We start from the raw sequence: 16997 nt of genomic DNA on the forward strand, positions 1-16997 counted from the left end.
CTATTTACAGTTGGCAGGTTTGTTTTGAGAATACATTTTCTTTACTTCCTAGAATTTCTGCACTTCTCACTTGAGCAGCTACTCTAATGAACATTGAGGGTGTTGGATACGTGAAAGAAAATGGTTTGCTTCAATGTTACAAGTGGAAACTGGTGTCTTCAAACATGGTGGATATTATAGACTGGTTTGTGTGTGGCCATATCAAGAGGCCATCAGGAAACAGTGCTGCAAACTATTGAGTTTCTAAAGCTACCAGACAAGATTCTTATGAATTTCCATGCCCAGGTAATGCTTGCTTTAATATCTTAATAGTTTGCTTTATTGCATTTAACCTAGTGTAATTGTTCTTAAAACTGTTAGTATAGCATCATGCTGTGTAGTGCTGTTCCGTAAGGCACCGTATGGAGTGGCATTATATACTGTGGATGCTTGCTTTTAGTATCTTAATAGTATGCATTATTGCATTTAACCTAGTGTAATTGTTCTTAAAACTGTTAGTATAGCATCTTGCTGTGTAGTGCTGTTCCGTAAGGCACCGTATGGAGTGGCATTATATAGTGTGGATGCTTGCTTTTAGTATCTTAATAGTATGCATTATTGCATTTAACCTAGTGTAATTGTTCTACCAACTGTTAGTATAGCATCTTGCTTTGTAGTGCTGTTCCGTAAGGCACCGTATGGAGTGGCATTATATAGTATGGATGCTTGCTTTTAGTATCTTAATAGTATGCATTATTGCATTTAACCTAGTGTAATTGTTCTACCAACTGTTAGTATAGCATCATGCTGTGTAGTGCTGTTCCGTAAGGCACCGTATGGAGTGGCATTATATAGTATGGATGCTTGCTTTTAGTATCTTAATAGTATGCATTATTGCATTTAACCTAGTGTAATTGTTCTACCAACTGTTAGTATAGCATCTTGCTTTGTAGTGCTGTTCCGTAAGGCACCGTATGGAGTGGCATTATATAGTATGGATGCTTGCTTTTAGTATCTTAATAGTATGCATTATTGCATTTAACCTAGTGTAATTGTTCTACCAACTGTTAGTATAGCATCTTGCTTTGTAGTGCTGTTCCGTAAGGCACCGTATGGAGTGGCATTATATAGTATGGATGCTTGCTTTTAGTATCTTAATAGTATGCATTATTGCATTTAACCTAGTGTAATTGTTCTACCAACTGTTAGTATAGCATCATGCTGTGTAGTGCTGTTCCGTAAGGCACCGTATGGAGTGGCATTATATAGTATAGATGCTTCCTGTTGAATATTTTGCTTGCTTTTAGTATCTCAATAGTTTGCATTATTGCATTTAACCTAGTGTAATTGTCCTACAAAGTTTAAATAGCATCATGCTGTTTAGTGCTGTTGGAGTGGCATTATAAAGTATGGTTGCTTTTAATTAGTATTTTTAATAGTATGCATTATTGCATTTAACCTAGTTTGTGTCATTAAAACTGTTAGTACAGCATATGTGGTGCTGTTCCGTAATGGTGCGTATCCACATTGCAATTTAAATCGCACATGTATCGGGCACATTTTGGTCAAACTACCAGCGATGCTTGCGCCCGCAGGTCGGTTCCGACATCTATCATCGCCCGTACATGCTGGTCAACCTGACAATCACGTCAGGTTCCGCATGTACGGCGATGATGAATGTGTGTGCTACACTGAACGTTCAGTGTAGCACATTACAGACATGGAAACGACATCACGATTACAATGTCGTAATCGTGCTGTCATTTCCATGTCTGGTAGTGGATACGCTCCTTTAGGCAGCGTATGGAGTGGCATTATAAACTATGGTTGGTTTTAGTTATAATCTTAATAGTATGCATTATTGCATTTAACCTAGTTCAATTGTCCTACAAAAGGTTAGTATAGCATCATGCTGTGTAGTGCTGTTCCATAAGGCACCGTATGGAGTGGCATTATAAAGTATGGTTGCTTTTAGTTATAATCATAATAGTATACGTTATTGAATTTAACCTAGTTTAATTGTCCTTAACTGTTAGTATAGCATCATGCTGTGTGGTGCTGTTCCGTATGGAGTGGCATTATATAGTATGGTTGCTTCCTGTTAGTAGCATATCCCGCTTGCTTTTAGGTAATATATTAATAGGTTACACTTAAGAAATACAAACTATATTTATTGCCCCTAAAACTTAGTATGGTGTGGCATGTCATAATGCTGTATATTTCCTGCCTGTAGGGTGTTGTACCAATTATTTACAATTGGCAGTGTTATATTTTCAGTAGAAACTTTCTTAACCTCCTAGAATTACTGCACTTCTCATTCCAGCAGCTACTCTAATGAACATTGAGGTTTTTGGATACCTGAAAGAAAATTATTTGCTTCATCCATTGGCAGTGGTACAAGCGGAAACCAGTGTCTTCAAACAGCTTGGATATTATAGATGGCTTTGTGGTGGACATTACACGAGTTTATCAGGATACAGTGCTGCAGACTATTGAGCCTATGAAGCTACCAGACAAGATGCTTACTGACGACTATCCAGAGGTAATGATATCCTGTATTCATTTAAAGTAATTGGCTTGCTTTAATATCTTAATAGGTTGCATCCAACAATACAAACTATTTTCATTCTCTATAAAACTGCTTTGGCTTTATGCTGTGAGGTGCCGTGCCGTAAGGTGCCGTGCGACATGTCATCATACAGTATGGTGCTTTGTGGTTGTCACTCTCATATCCTTCTTTCTTTTTGTTTAATGTCTTCTTCTCTTCTCTCAAATGTTGCGATTCGATGGTTCCGGTATATGCAGGATTGAGTCTCTATAGCAGTGTTAGTCTGCGTTCCCAGTAGTTGGTTCCTGGACTGAGTTCCGCTACGAACGGTTGCAGACCTTCACAGCTAAGACTCCAGTTCTGTATATCTTCGTCATGCTGTGAGGTGCTGTGCTGTGTGGTGTTGTGCCGTAAGGTGCCGTGCGACATTGTCATCATACAGTATGGTGCTTTGTGGCTGTCACTCTCATAGCCTTCTTTCTTTTTGTTTAATGTCTTTTCTATCAAATGTTGCGATTCGATGGTTCCGGTCTATGCAGCATTGAGTCTCTATTGCAGTGTTAGCCTGCGTTCCCAGTAGTTGGTTCCAGGACTGAGTTCCGCTACGAACGGTTGCAGACCTTCGCGGCTAAGACTCCAGTTCTGTATATCTTCATCATGCTGAGAGATGCTGTGAGGTGCTGTGCTGTGTGGTGTTGTGCCGTGCAACATGTCATCATACAGTATAGTGCTTTGTGGCTGTCACTCTCATATCCTTCTTTCTTTTTGTTTAATGTCTTCTTCTTTTCTCTCAAATGTTGCGATTCGATGGTTCCGGTCTATGCAGCATTGAGTCTATATAGCAGTGTTAGTCTGCGTTCCCAGTAGTTGGTTCCAGGACTGAGTTCCACTACGAACGGTTGCAGACCATCACGGCTAAGACTCCAGTTCTGTATATCTTCGTCATGCTGAGAGATGCTGTGAGGTGCTGTGCTGTGTGGTGTTGTGCCGTAAGGTGCCGTGCGACATTGTCATCATACAGTATGGTGCTTTGTGGCTGTCACTCTCATATCCTTATTTCTTTTTGTTTAATGTCTTCTTCTTTTCTCTCAAATGTTGGTTCCAGGACTGAGTTCCGCTACGAACGGTTGCAGACCTTCACGGCTAAGACTCCAGTTCTGTATATCTTCGTCATGCTGAGAGATGCTGTGAGGTGCTGTGCTGTGTGGTGGTGTGCCGTAAGGTGCCGTGCGACATGTCATCATACAGTATGGTGCTTTGTGGCTGTAACTCTCATATCCTTCATTCTTTTTGTTTAATGTCTTCTTCTTTTCTCTCAAATGTTGTGATTCGATGGTTCCGGTCTATGCAGCATTGAGTCTCTATAGCAGTGTTAGTCTGCGTTCCCAGTAGTTAGTTCCAGGACTGAGTTCCTCTACGAACGGTTGCAGACCTTCACGGCTAAGACTCCAGTTCTGTATATCTTCGTCATGCTGAGAGATGCTGTGAGGTGCTGTGCTGTGTGGTGTTGTGCCGTAAGGTGCCGTGCGACATGTCATCATACAGTATGGTGCTTTGTGGCTGTCACTCTCATATCCTTCTTTCATTTTTTTTAATGTCTTCATAGTTTATTGTTGAATGTAACCTTTTTGTCTCTCATTGTCCCTATTTACAGTTGGCAGGTTTGTTTTGAGAATACATTTTCTTTACTTCCTAGAATTTCTGCACTTCTCACTTGAGCAGCTACTCTAATGAACATTGAGGGTGTTGGATACGTGAAAGAAAATGGTTTGCTTCAATGTTACAAGTGGAAACTGGTGTCTTCAAACATGGTGGATATTATAGACTGGTTTGTGTGTGGCCATATCAAGAGGCCATCAGGAAACAGTGCTGCAGACTATTGAGTTTCTAAAGCTACCAGACAAGATTCTTATGAATTTCCATGCCCAGGTAATGCTTGCTTTAATATCTTAATAGTTTGCATTATTGCATTTAACCTAGTGTAATTGTTCTTAAAACTGTTAGTATAGCATCATGCTGTGTAGTGCTGTTCCGTAAGGCACCGTATGGAGTGGCATTATATACTGTGGATGCTTGCTTTTAGTATCTTAATAGTATGCATTATTGCATTTAACCTAGTGTAATTGTTCTTAAAACTGTTAGTATAGCATCTTGCTGTGTAGTGCTGTTCCGTAAGGCACCGTATGGAGTGGCATATAGTGTGGATGCTTGCTTTTAGTATCTTAATAGTATGCATTACTGCATTTAACCTAGTGTAATTGTTCTACCAACTGTTAGTATAGCATCTTGCTTTGTAGTGCTGATCCGTAAGGCACCGTATGGAGTGGCATTATATAGTATGGATGCTTGCTTTTAGTATCTTAATAGTATGCATTACTGCATTTAACCTAGTGTAATTGTTCTACCAACTGTTAGTATAGCATCTTGCTTTGTAGTGCTGTTCCGTAAGGCACCGTATGGAGTGGCATTATATAGTATGGATGCTTGCTTTTAGTATCTTAATAGTATGCATTATTGCATTTAACCTAGTGTAATTGTTCTACCCACTGTTAGTATAGCATCATGCTGTGTAGTGCTGTTCCGTAAGGCACCGTATGGAGTAGCATTATATAGTATGGATGCTTGCTTTTAGTATCTTAATAGTATGCATTATTGCATTTAACCTAGTGTAATTGTTCTTAAAACTGTTAGTATAGCGTCTTGCTGTGTAGTGCTGTTCCGTAAGGCACCGTATGGAGTGGCATTATATAGTGTGGATGCTTGCTTTTAGTATCTTAATAGTATGCATTATTGCATTTAACCTAGTGTAATTGTTCTACCAACTGTTAGTATAACATCATCATGCTGTGTAGTGCTGATCCGTAAGGCACCGTATGGAGTGGCATTATATAGTATGGATGCTTGCTTTTAGTATCTTAATAGTATGCATTATTGCATTTAACCTAGTGTATTTGTTCTTAAAACTGTTAGTATAGCATCATGCTGTGTAGTGCTGTTCCGTAAGGCACCGTATGGAGTGGCATTATATACTGTGGATGCTTGCTTTTAGTATCTTAATAGTATGCATTATTGCATTTAACCTAGTGTAATTGTTCTTAAAACTGTTAGTATAGCATCTTGCTGTGTAGTGCTGTTCCGTAAGGCACCGTATGGAGTGGCATTATATACTGTGGATGCTTGCTTTTAGTATCTTAATAGTATGCATTATTGCATTTAACCTAGTGTAATTGTTCTTAAAACTGTTAGTATAGCATCTTGCTGTGTAGTGCTGTTCCGTAAGGCACCGTATGGAGTGGCATTATATAGTGTGGATGCTTGCTTTTAGTATCTTAATAGTATGCATTATTGCATTTAACCTAGTGTAATTGTTCTACCCACTGTTAGTATAGCATCATGCTGTGTAGTGCTGTTCCGTAAGGCACCGTATGGAGTAGCATTATATAGTATGGATGCTTGCTTTTAGTATCTTAATAGTATGCATTATTGCATTTAACCTAGTGTAATTGTTCTTAAAACTGTTAGTATAGCATCTTGCTGTGTAGTGCTGTTCCGTAAGGCACCGTATGGAGTGGCATTATATAGTGTGGATGCTTGCTTTTAGTATCTTAATAGTATGCATTATTGCATTTAACCTAGTGTAATTGTTCTACCAACTGTTAGTATAACATCATCATGCTGTGTAGTGCTGATCCGTAAGGCACCGTATGGAGTGGCATTATATAGTATGGATGCTTGCTTTTAGTATCTTAATAGTATGCGTTATTGCATTTAACCTAGTGTATTTGTTCTTAAAACTGTTAGTATAGCATCATGCTGTGTAGTGCTGTTCCGTAAGGCACCGTATGGAGTGGCATTATATACTGTGGATGCTTGCTTTTAGTATCTTAATAGTATGCATTATTGCATTTAACCTAGTGTAATTGTTCTTAAAACTGTTAGTATAGCATCTTGCTGTGTAGTGCTGTTCCGTAAGGCACCGTATGGAGTGGCATTATATACTGTGGATGCTTGCTTTTAGTATCTTAATAGTATGCATTATTGCATTTAACCTAGTGTAATTGTTCTTAAAACTGTTAGTATAGCATCTTGCTGTGTAGTGCTGTTCCGTAAGGCACCGTATGGAGTGGCATTATATAGTGTGGATGCTTGCTTTTAGTATCTTAATAGTATGCATTATTGCATTTAACCTAGTGTAATTGTTCTACCAACTATTAGTATAACATCATCATGCTGTGTAGTGCTGATCCGTAAGGCACCGTATGGAGTGGCATTATATAGTATGGATGCTTGCTTTTAGTATCTTAATAGTATGCATTACTGCATTTAACCTAGTGTAATTGTTCTACCAACTGTTAATATAGCATCTTGCTTTGTAGTGCTGATCCGTAAGGCACCATATGGAGTGGCATTATATAGTATGGATGCTTGCTTTTAGTATCTTAATAGTATGCATTACTGCATTTAACCTAGTGTAATTGTTCTACCAACTGTTAGTATAGCATCTTGCTTTGTAGTGCTGTTCCGTAAGGCACCGTATGGAGTGGCATTATATAGTATGGATGCTTGCTTTTAGTATCTTAATAGTATGCATTATTGCATTTAACCTAGTGTAATTGTTCTACCCACTGTTAGTATAGCATCTTGCTTTGTAGTGCTGTTCCGTAAGGCACCGTATGGAGTGGCATTATATAGTATGGATGCTTGCTTTTAGTATCTTAATAGTATGCATTATTGCATTTAACCTAGTGTAATTGTTCTACCAACTGTTAGTATAGCATCTTGCTTTGTAGTGCTGTTCCGTAAGGCACCGTATGGAGTGGCATTATATAGTATGGATGCTTGCTTTTAGTATCTTAATAGTATGCATTATTGCATTTAACCTAGTGTAATTGTTCTACCAACTGTTAGTATAGCATCATGCTGTGTAGTGCTGTTCCGTAAGGCACCGTATGGAGTGGCATTATATAGTATAGATGCTTCCTGTTGAATATTTTGCTTGCTTTTAGTATCTTAATAGTTTGCATTATTGCATTTAACCTAGTGTAATTGTCCTACAAAGTTTAAATAGCATCATGCTGTTTAGTGCTGTTGGAGTGGCATTATAAAGTATGGTTGCTTTTAATTAGTATTTTTAATAGTATGCATTATTGCATTTAACCTAGTTTGTGTCATTAAAACTGTTAGTACAGCATATGTGGTGCTGTTCCGTAATGGTGCGTATCCACATTGCAATTTAAATCGCACATGTATCGGGCACATTTTGGTCAAACTACCAGCGATGCTTGCGCCCGCAGGTCGGTTCCGACATCTATCATCGCCCGTACATGCTGGTCAACCTGACAATCACGTCAGGTTCCGCATGTACGGCGATGATGAATGTGTGTGCTACACTGAACGTTCAGTGTAGCACATTACAGACATGGAAACGACATCACGATTACAATGTCGTAATCGTGCTGTCATTTCAATGTCTGGTAGTGGATACGCTCCTTTAGGCAGCGTATGGAGTGGCATTATAAACTATGGTTGGTTTTAGTTATAATCTTAATAGTATGCATTATTGCATTTAACCTAGTTCAATTGTCCTACAAAAGGTTAGTATAGCATCATGCTGTGTAGTGCTGTTCCATAAGGCACCGTATGGAGTGGCATTATATAGTATGGTTGCTTTTAGTTATAATCATAATAGTATACGTTATTGAATTTAACCTAGTTTAATTGTCCTTAACTGTTAGTATAGCATCATGCTGTGTGGTGCTGTTCCGTATGGAGTGGCATTATATAGTATGGTTGCTTCCTGTTAGTAGCATATCCCGCTTGCTTTTAGGTAATATATTAATAGGTTACACTTAAGAAATACAAACTATATTTATTGCCCCTAAAACTTAGTATGGTGTGGCATGTCATAATGCTGTATATTTCCTGCCTGTAGGGTGTTGTACCAATTATTTACAATTGGCAGTGTTATATTTTCAGTAGAAACTTTCTTTACCTCCTAGAATTACTGCACTTCTCATTCCAGCAGCTACGCTAATGAACATTGAGGTTTTTGGATACCTGAAAGAAAATGATTTGCTTCATCCATTGGCAGTGGTACAAGCGGAAACCAGTGTCTTCAAACAGCTTGGATATTATAGATGGCTTTGTGGTGGACATTACACGAGTTTATCAGGATACAGTTCTGCAGACTATTGAGCCTATGAAGCTACCAGACAAGATGCTTACTGACGACTATCCAGAGGTAATGATATCCTGTATTCATTTAAAGTAATTGGCTTGCTTTAATATCTTCAAAGGTTGCATCCAACAATACAAACTATTTTCATTCTCTATAAAACTGCTTTGGCTTTATGCTGTGAGGTGCTGTGGCGTAAGGTGCCGTGCGACATGTCATCATACAGTATGGTGCTTTGTGGTTGTCACTCTCATATCCTTCTTTCTTTTTGTTTAATGTCTTCTTCTTTTCTCTCAAATGTTGCGATTCGATGGTTCCGGTCTATGCAGCATTGAGTCTCTATAGCAGTGTTAGTCTGCGTTCCCAGTAGTTGGTTCCAGGACTGAGTTCCGCTACGAACGGTTGCAGACCTTCACGGCTAAGACTCCAGTTCTGTATATCTTCATCATGCTGAGAGATGCTGTGAGGTGCTGTGCTGTGTGGTGTTGTGCCGTAAGGTGCCGTGCGACATGTCATCATACAGTATGGTGCTTTGTGGCTGTCACTCTCATATCCTTTCTTTTTGTTTAATGTCTTTTTCTTTTCTCTCAAATGTTGCGATTCGATGGTTCCGGTCTATGCAGCATTGAGTCTCTATAGCAGTGTTAGTCTGCGTTCCCAGTAGTTGGTTCCAGGACTGAGTTCCGCTACGAACGGTTGCAGACCTTCACGGCTAAGACTCCAGTTCTGTATATCTTCGTCATGCTGAGAGATGCTGTGAGGTGCTGTGCTGTGTGGTGTTGTGCCGTAAGGTGCCGTGCGACATGTCATCATACAGTATGGTGCTTTGTGGCTGTCACTCTCATATCCTTCTTTTTGTTTAATGTCTTCTTCTTTTCTCTCAAATGTTGCGATTCAATGGTTCCGGTCTATGCAGCATTGAGTCTATATAGCAGTGTTAGTCTGCGTTCCCAGTAGTTGGTTCCAGGACTGAGTTCCACTACGAACGGTTGCAGACCATCACGGCTAAGACTCCAGTTCTGTATATCTTAGTCATGCTGAGAGATGCTGTGAGGTGCTGTGCTGTGTGGTGTTGTGCCGTAAGGTGCCGTGCGACATTGTCATCATACAGTATGGTGCTTTGTGGCTGTCACTCTCATATCCTTCTTTCTTTTTGTTTAATGTCTTCTTCTTTTCTCTCAAATGTTGGTTCCAGGACTGAGTTCCGCTACGAACGGTTGCAGACCTTCACGGCTAAGACTCCAGTTCTGTATATCTTCATCATGCTGAGAGATGCTGTGAGGTGCTGTGTGGAGTTGTGCCGTAAGGTGCCGTGCATACAGTATGGTGCTTTGTGGCTGTCACTCTCATATCCTTCTTTCTTTTTGTTTAATGTCTTTTTCTTTTCTCTCAAATGTTGCGATTCGATGGTTCCGGTCTATGTAGCATTGAGTCTCTATAGCAGTGTTAGTCTGCGTTCCCAGTAGTTGGTTCCAGGACTGAGTTCCGCTACGAACGGTTGCAGACCTTCACGGCTAAGACTCCAGTTCTGTATAACATCATCATGCTGTGTAGTGCTGTTCTGTAAGGCACCGTATGGAGTGGCATTATATAGTATGGATGCTTGCTTTTAGTATCTTAATAGTATGCATTATTGCATTTAACCTAGTGTAATTGTTCTACCAACTGTTAGTATAGCATCATGCTGTGTAGTGCTGTTCCGTAAGGCACCGTATGGAGTGGCATTATATAGTATGGATGCTTGCTTTTAGTATCTTAATAGTATGCATTATTGCATTTAACCTAGTGTAATTGTTCTACCAACTGTTAGTATAGCATCATGCTGTGTAGTGCTGTTCCGTAAGGCACCATATGGAGTGGCATTATATACTGTGGATGCTTGCTTTTAGTATCTTAATAGTATGCATTATTGCATTTAACCTAGTGTAATTGTTCTACCAACTGTTAGTATAGCATCATGCTGTGTAGTGCTGTTCCGTAAGGCACCGTATGGAGTGGCATTATATAGTATGGATGCTTGCTTTTAGTATCTTAATAGTATGCATTATTGCATTTAACCTAGTGTAATTGTCCTTAAAAGTTTAAATAGCATCATGCTGTGTAGTGCTGTTCCGTATGGAGTTGCATTATAAAGTTTGGTTGCTTTTAGTTAGTATTTTTAATAGTATGCATTATTGCATTTAACCTAGTTTGTGTCCTTAAAACTGTTAGTACAGCATGTCTGGTGCTGTTCCGTATGGTGTGGCATTATAAACTATGGTTGGTTTTAGTTATAATCTTAATAGTATGCATTATTGCATTTAACCTAGTGTAATTGTCCTACAAAATTTAAATAGCATCATGCTGTTTAGTGCTGTTGGAGTGGCATTATAAAGTATGGTTGCTTTTAATTAGTATTTTTAATAGTATGCATTATTGCATTTAACCTAGTTTGTGTCATTAAAACTGTTAGTACAGCATATGTGGTGCTGTTCCGTAATGGTGCGTATCCACATTGCAATTTAAATCGCACATGTATCGGGCACATTTTGGTCAAACTACCAGCGATGCTTGCGCCCGCAGGTCGGTTCCGACATCTATCATCGCCCGTACATGCTGGTCAACCTGACAATCACGTCAGGTTCCGCATGTATGGCGATGATGAATGTGTGTGCTACACTGTGAACGTTCAGTGTAGCACATTACAGACATGGAAACGACATCACGATTACAATGTCGTAATCGTGCTGTCATTTCCATGTCTGGTAGTGGATACGCACCTTTAGGCAGCGTATGGAGTGGCATTATAAACTATGGTTGGTTTTAGTTATAATCTTAATAGTATGCAGTATTGCATTTAACCTAGTGTAATTGTTCTACCAACTGTTAGTATAGCATCATGCTGTGTAGTGCTGTTCCGTAAGGCACCGTATGGAGTGGCATTATATAGTATAGATGCTTCCTGTTGAATATTTTGCTTGCTTTTAGTATCATAATAGTTTGCATTATTGCATTTAACCTAGTGTAATTGTCCTTAAAAGTTTAAATAGCATCATGCTGTTTAGTGCTGTTGGAGTGGCATTATAAAGTTTGGTTGCTTTTAGTTAGTATTTTTAATAGTATGCATTATTGCATTTAACCTAGTTTGTGTCCTTAAAACTGTTAGTACAGCATGTGTGGTGCTGTTCCGTATGGAGTGGCATTATAAACTATGGTTGGTTTTAGTTATAATCTTAATAGTATGCATTATTGCATTTAACCTAGTTCAATTGTCCTACAAACGGTTAGTATAGCATCATGCTGTGTAGTGCTGTTCCATAAGGCTCCGTATGGAGTGGCATTATAAAGTATGGTTGCTTTTAGTTATAATCATAATAGTATACGTTATTGAATTTAACCTAGTTTAATTGTCCTTAACTGTTAGTATAGCATCATGCTGTGTGGTGCTGTTCCGTATGGAGTGGCATTATATAGTATGGTTGCTTCCTGTTAGTAGCATATCCCGCTTGCTTTTAGGTAATATATTAATAGGTTACACTTAAGAAATACAAACTATATTTATTGCCCCTAAAACTTCGTATGGTGTGGCGTGTCATAATGCTGTATATTTCCTGCCTGTAGGGTGTTGTACCAATTATTTACAATTGGCAGTGTTATTTTCAGTAGAAACTTTCTTTACCTCCTAGAATTACTGCACTTCTCATTCCAGCAGCTACTCTAATGAACATTGAGGTTTCTGGATACCTGAAAGAAAATGATTTGCTTCATCCATTGGCAGTGGTACAAGCGGAAACCAGTGTCTTCAAACAGCTTGGATATTATAAATAGCTTTGTGGTGGACATTACAGGAGTTTATCAGGATACAGTGCTGCAGACTATTGAACCTATGAAGCTACCAGACAAGATGCTTACTGACGACTATCCAGAGGTAATGATATCCTGTATTTATTTAAAGTAATTGGCTTGCTTTAATATCTTAATAGGTTGCATCCAACAATACAAACTATTTTCATTCTCTATAAAACTACTTTGGCTTTATGCTGTGAGGTGCTGTGCGACTTATCATCCAGTATGGTCCCTAACATATTTTAATTTTTTGTCTTTTCACGATTCCTGGTTCAGTACTATGCAGCTATGTTTTCCCAGTAGTTGGTTCCAGCCTTGTGGCGGACATTACTAATGGACCTTATAAACGCTGGGTTTTTTATGCCGTATGTAAAACCTGCATGAAATGCATGTGTCCTTTCAAACAAAAGGACTGTAGTAAATGAATGACTAAATAGTCGTGCAGATTTCATTTCAAGTTTATTAGCTCACATGGGGTCATTATTTGCAGTTGTCAAGCCAATGGTTTCTAAGAATGCATTTCCTTACATCGTAAATTACATTGTGTGAAACATTTTGTGATCAACTACAACTTGTTAGGTCTGTTGATCTCTTGACGCATTTATAGATTGATGGAGTTAAATATAAATGGTGTATATATTGCTTGATTAAATTGTTTGTTCTGCAGCTAAATTCTTCAGTGACCCAAAGTGATGATGAGATAACCACAATAAATATCTGCTGAGAAGGGAGAATGTGGATTTAGAGAAAGTCCATTAATTGTCTTTGATGGCGCCACACATCCTGCAACATGACCAACATCAGCCTTGTTCTTGTTCAGACCTAACCTGTTATATGCTGTCCGAACTGTTTAATGACTGATATTGCTCCAAGATCATGAAAACCTCATCTGATATTGCCCTATCCCCCCTCCCTATGACTATACTGTGCTTCACACTTTACTCTACATTATCCAATGAAATACCTGTATTTTACTGTTCCTGGAAACTTCTATCATTAAATGATTCTGTAATTGTTTGTGTAAGATGCTCTTTCTGCAACAAATTCAGAAATCTAATTTACTTCTCATTGTAATCACTCCATGTCACTCTGCAGAAAAGTAGAAATGTCCCCCTAAATAAATTATATTTACTTTACCACAAAAGGTGTACAGTATCAAGATCTTCATCGATATATGCTATTTTATTGATTTAACAAAGTCCATTACAAGGGACTTAGACTGAATCCTGAACAACCTGGCAATATAGAGACCTCATTTCTGCTGGGAGAAGTAGACTGTACCTGTGGGTAATTGATCCCTGGATGTTGCATCTCAGGAGTAAAGTTCTTTAGGAAGGTTGTCTAAAAATAAGAAATGTAATCACTTTTTTACTTAATTTTAAGCACTTTTAGCACATTTTGGAACTCCATAATACTCAAAGGTTTCTTAGAAAAGTAATTCTTAAAGCATATTCAATTTAAATGTCATTTCTCTTTTAAAGTGTATCCATAGTTATTCCATTTCTCTTATTTCTGTATTAAACAATGGTATTTCAGTGCATTCCCCCATATAGTATAGTTCATCTAAACAAGATTTAATCTAGATCAAATTTAATTCTAAACTCTGGATCCCGATGTTTTGACAGTTTACAAATAAACTATTCTTCTAGATAGAAAATTACTAAACTATTGTGTTTAGTAATCATTTTTCTCAGAATAATCTAGCTAGAAGCACCAGTTTAACTAATCATGCAAAACATACAGAATTGTACTAATTAGGTTAATTCAATGTAAAAAAAACAATTTAAGTAAATGTTACTTTACTAATACCTGGATTACTAAGCAAAAATAAAGTGCAGGTTTGCGTGAATCTAGTATCAAAGTTAATATCTCGTTTTATCTAGATATTTTCGGGAAATATTCCTTTTACATTTGTTTTCTACTGTTCTCTACTGATTGAAAGTAAGGTAATATGTGCTTTCATAATGTCAAAGTTCAACACTATGGATGGAGAGATTTGGGCACTGAATATTATAGGGATTGGAGGTTAGGCTTTTGTGAGCAATAATCAGAAAATGGGGACAAAATTGCATTTTCATTTGACTTGCCCCACATTACAATGCAGCCAACACATTTTTATAGTTTGATAGAAATGATACTGTCATAGTTACTAGCAGCATAAAGCAGTCTTTTAGATGATTTCAATGACTAGTGGTTTACTATGTCTCCTTCCACTGTCATTCCTGACACCCCATAGAGTTCTCAAAAATGTCAGTCACTTATGGCCACTTTAAAATCCAGCTATGTATCATTTGTCCCCTACAAAATGCAAGCTGGTTTGGCCAGGGTTATCTAACTTTGGTTTCTACTTCAGGGTCCATAGGGGGTCCACACGGATCTGGATCCACAGGCACCACGCAGTTAAAGCTTTTGCTGCTCCCAGGATGCACTTGGGTCCACTTGGGTTCTAATAGGGCCCCTGCGTACCTCTCCCCTGCAAAAGGATGGTGTTCGCAGCACTATAGCCCTCCCAGACACTGAATCTAGGAGGTTGATTGTAGCAAAAGATGTAGTGAGTATAACTTCCTGCATGATATGTGACTTTTGCGAGTGCTGCTGTCTGTGCTAATTTCTGCTGACACTCATCACTATCCCTTTCCTTCTCCTACGGCCCGCTGCCTACACTGGTGTGCTACTTAGTGCCATATTGTGGGCTGTTTGTGTTGCATATGTGTTATACGCCTCACCTCTTTTCGGTGATACATAGTTATTGCAAAGGTATTGTGTCATGTCTGATGAGAATGAGCGCTCCGTGGCTCCTGTGTTGTGTTCCTCCCAGCGCTGTTCGGCAGGGGTTGATGGGGTGGATTTGTCTCGGGACGGTCTGTGCGAGCTGTGCCAGCTGGTACCTGGACCCTCTAAACCCCTGGTGGTGCAGGATCCTCCTTGGGCGATGTTTTCACAAGTGCTGGCGTCAATCGCGGACTGTCCTGCGGTCCCTTCTAGGGCGTTGCCCCAGCCTACCATCCCCCATTCCCTGGGTGTTTCGCATTTGTTGCAGTCTCCCCCCGGGTCTCAGACTGTGGGTCCGTATTCGGGATTCCGTGTACGTACAGTCTCCCACAGTGACACAGCTGTCAATGGTACCCTTTCAGGGGTATCCTCAGGTGGTACCCCCTCCCTGGGTGAATGTTCAGAGCCTGGCGGCCTCGTCGTCGGCTTTTCAGTCGGTTAGTGATATGCCCCCAGTGGCGTCCCAGCAACCCGTTCCGGCTTCACTGGCAGCGCAGTTTATGGACACGGACGTGTCTTCGGATGACAGGTACATGAGAACTCTGACTCTGATGCCATGGCCCAGGAGGTGGAGACTGAGTCCTCCATTAATGTGCCAGCATTGGTTAGGGCGGTGCGGGCCATCCTTCATACAGAGGAGGATGTGCCAGCTCCCAGGTCGAAGTATCCTAATTTAAAAAAAAACAAAGTAGCTTCGACTGTTTTTCCCCTGTCAGACCAGTTGACGGATCATATGGCGGGGGCCTGGCAGTTGCCCAGCAAGAGATTCCAAACACAGAAATGGTTGGCATCCAACTATCCTTTTCCTGAGGCTCATTGCAGGAAATGGGAAACCCCGCCTGCGGTGGATTCCCATGTCACTCGCTTTATTAAAAGCGCTACTTTGCCATTACCGTCTATCTCCTTCTTGAAGGATCCCACGGACAGGAAAGTGGAGACTTGTTTAAAGTCTATCTACTCTCTCCCGTCCGTCCATGGCCATCTCCTGGGTGGCTAAGGCCATTGGAAGCTAGGCCAACGCTTTGGAAGATACCTTTCCAGACGATGCTCTGGATATCCAGAGAGCATTGATGGGACAGATGAGAGATGCAGCTTCCTATATTGCGGAAGCATCGCTGGATGCAAGCCTGCTGACCTCTAGGGTGTCGGCTGCAGCTGTGTCGGCACGTCCTTGTGGCTGCGGTCCTGAAGGGCTGATGTGGATTCTAAAAAGGGCTTGGAGGCCTTACCTTTAAATGGAGAGTTGCTATTTGGTCCAGATTTGGACAAAATAGTGGATACTCTGGCTAAATCTTCCTCCCTTCTGCTTCAGCGCTGGCTAAGGTGAGGAGCTCAGCCTTTCGGGTTCAAGGAAAGGCCAAGGGTCAGTCCTTGCTGAGGCAATTGGCGACCAAGACAGCCTCGAAGCCCAAGAAGCAGGTCTGGAGTCCCAGGCGCCCGTCTTCCAAACAGGAAGATAAACCTTCTGTCTGATGGGACTGGCCTCCCTCTGGGGGACCCCAGAGTGGGAGGCCGACTTCTTCAATTTGCCCAGTGCTGGCACAATACCACCACGGATGCCTGGGTTCGAGAAGTGGTCTCCCAGGGGTACGCCCTGTCTTTTCGGCACAGACCGCCCCACCAGTTTTTCTGCACGAGTCCTTCTCAGGACAAAACCAAGGCTTTGCAGATTCAGGAGATTATAGAGTCCTTGCTGAA

At 40.2% G+C, this 16997-nt stretch overlaps 1 long non-coding RNA gene across 24 annotated transcripts in view; it reads left to right on the forward strand.

Moving 5' to 3' along the window:
• The window catches only part of LOC148474877 (uncharacterized), a 40436-nt gene extending 26518 nt beyond the window's left edge, over positions 1–13918 (forward strand). For 11 of the 24 annotated variants that reach the window (XR_015872825.1, XR_015872832.1, XR_015872821.1 and 8 more), the window contains exons 13-18: positions 53–285; positions 2303–2521; positions 4224–4456; positions 8527–8768; positions 12368–12609; positions 13195–13912. This is a non-coding gene — a long non-coding RNA (uncharacterized LOC148474877). Of the gene's footprint in view, positions 1–52; positions 286–2302; positions 2522–3632; positions 4012–4223; positions 4457–8526; positions 8769–9082; positions 9985–12367; positions 12610–13194 lie in introns of all 24 variants that reach the window. The other 13 variants (XR_015872824.1, XR_015872840.1, XR_015872837.1 and 10 more) reach the window with 11 other exon arrangements.
• Positions 13919–16997: the final 3079 nt, after the last annotated feature.

Source organism: Taudactylus pleione, unplaced genomic scaffold, assembly GCF_031769625.1.
Source record: "Taudactylus pleione unplaced genomic scaffold, aTauple2 ptg000803l, whole genome shotgun sequence".
In the NCBI taxonomy this organism is placed as follows: Eukaryota; Metazoa; Chordata; class Amphibia; order Anura; family Myobatrachidae; genus Taudactylus; species Taudactylus pleione.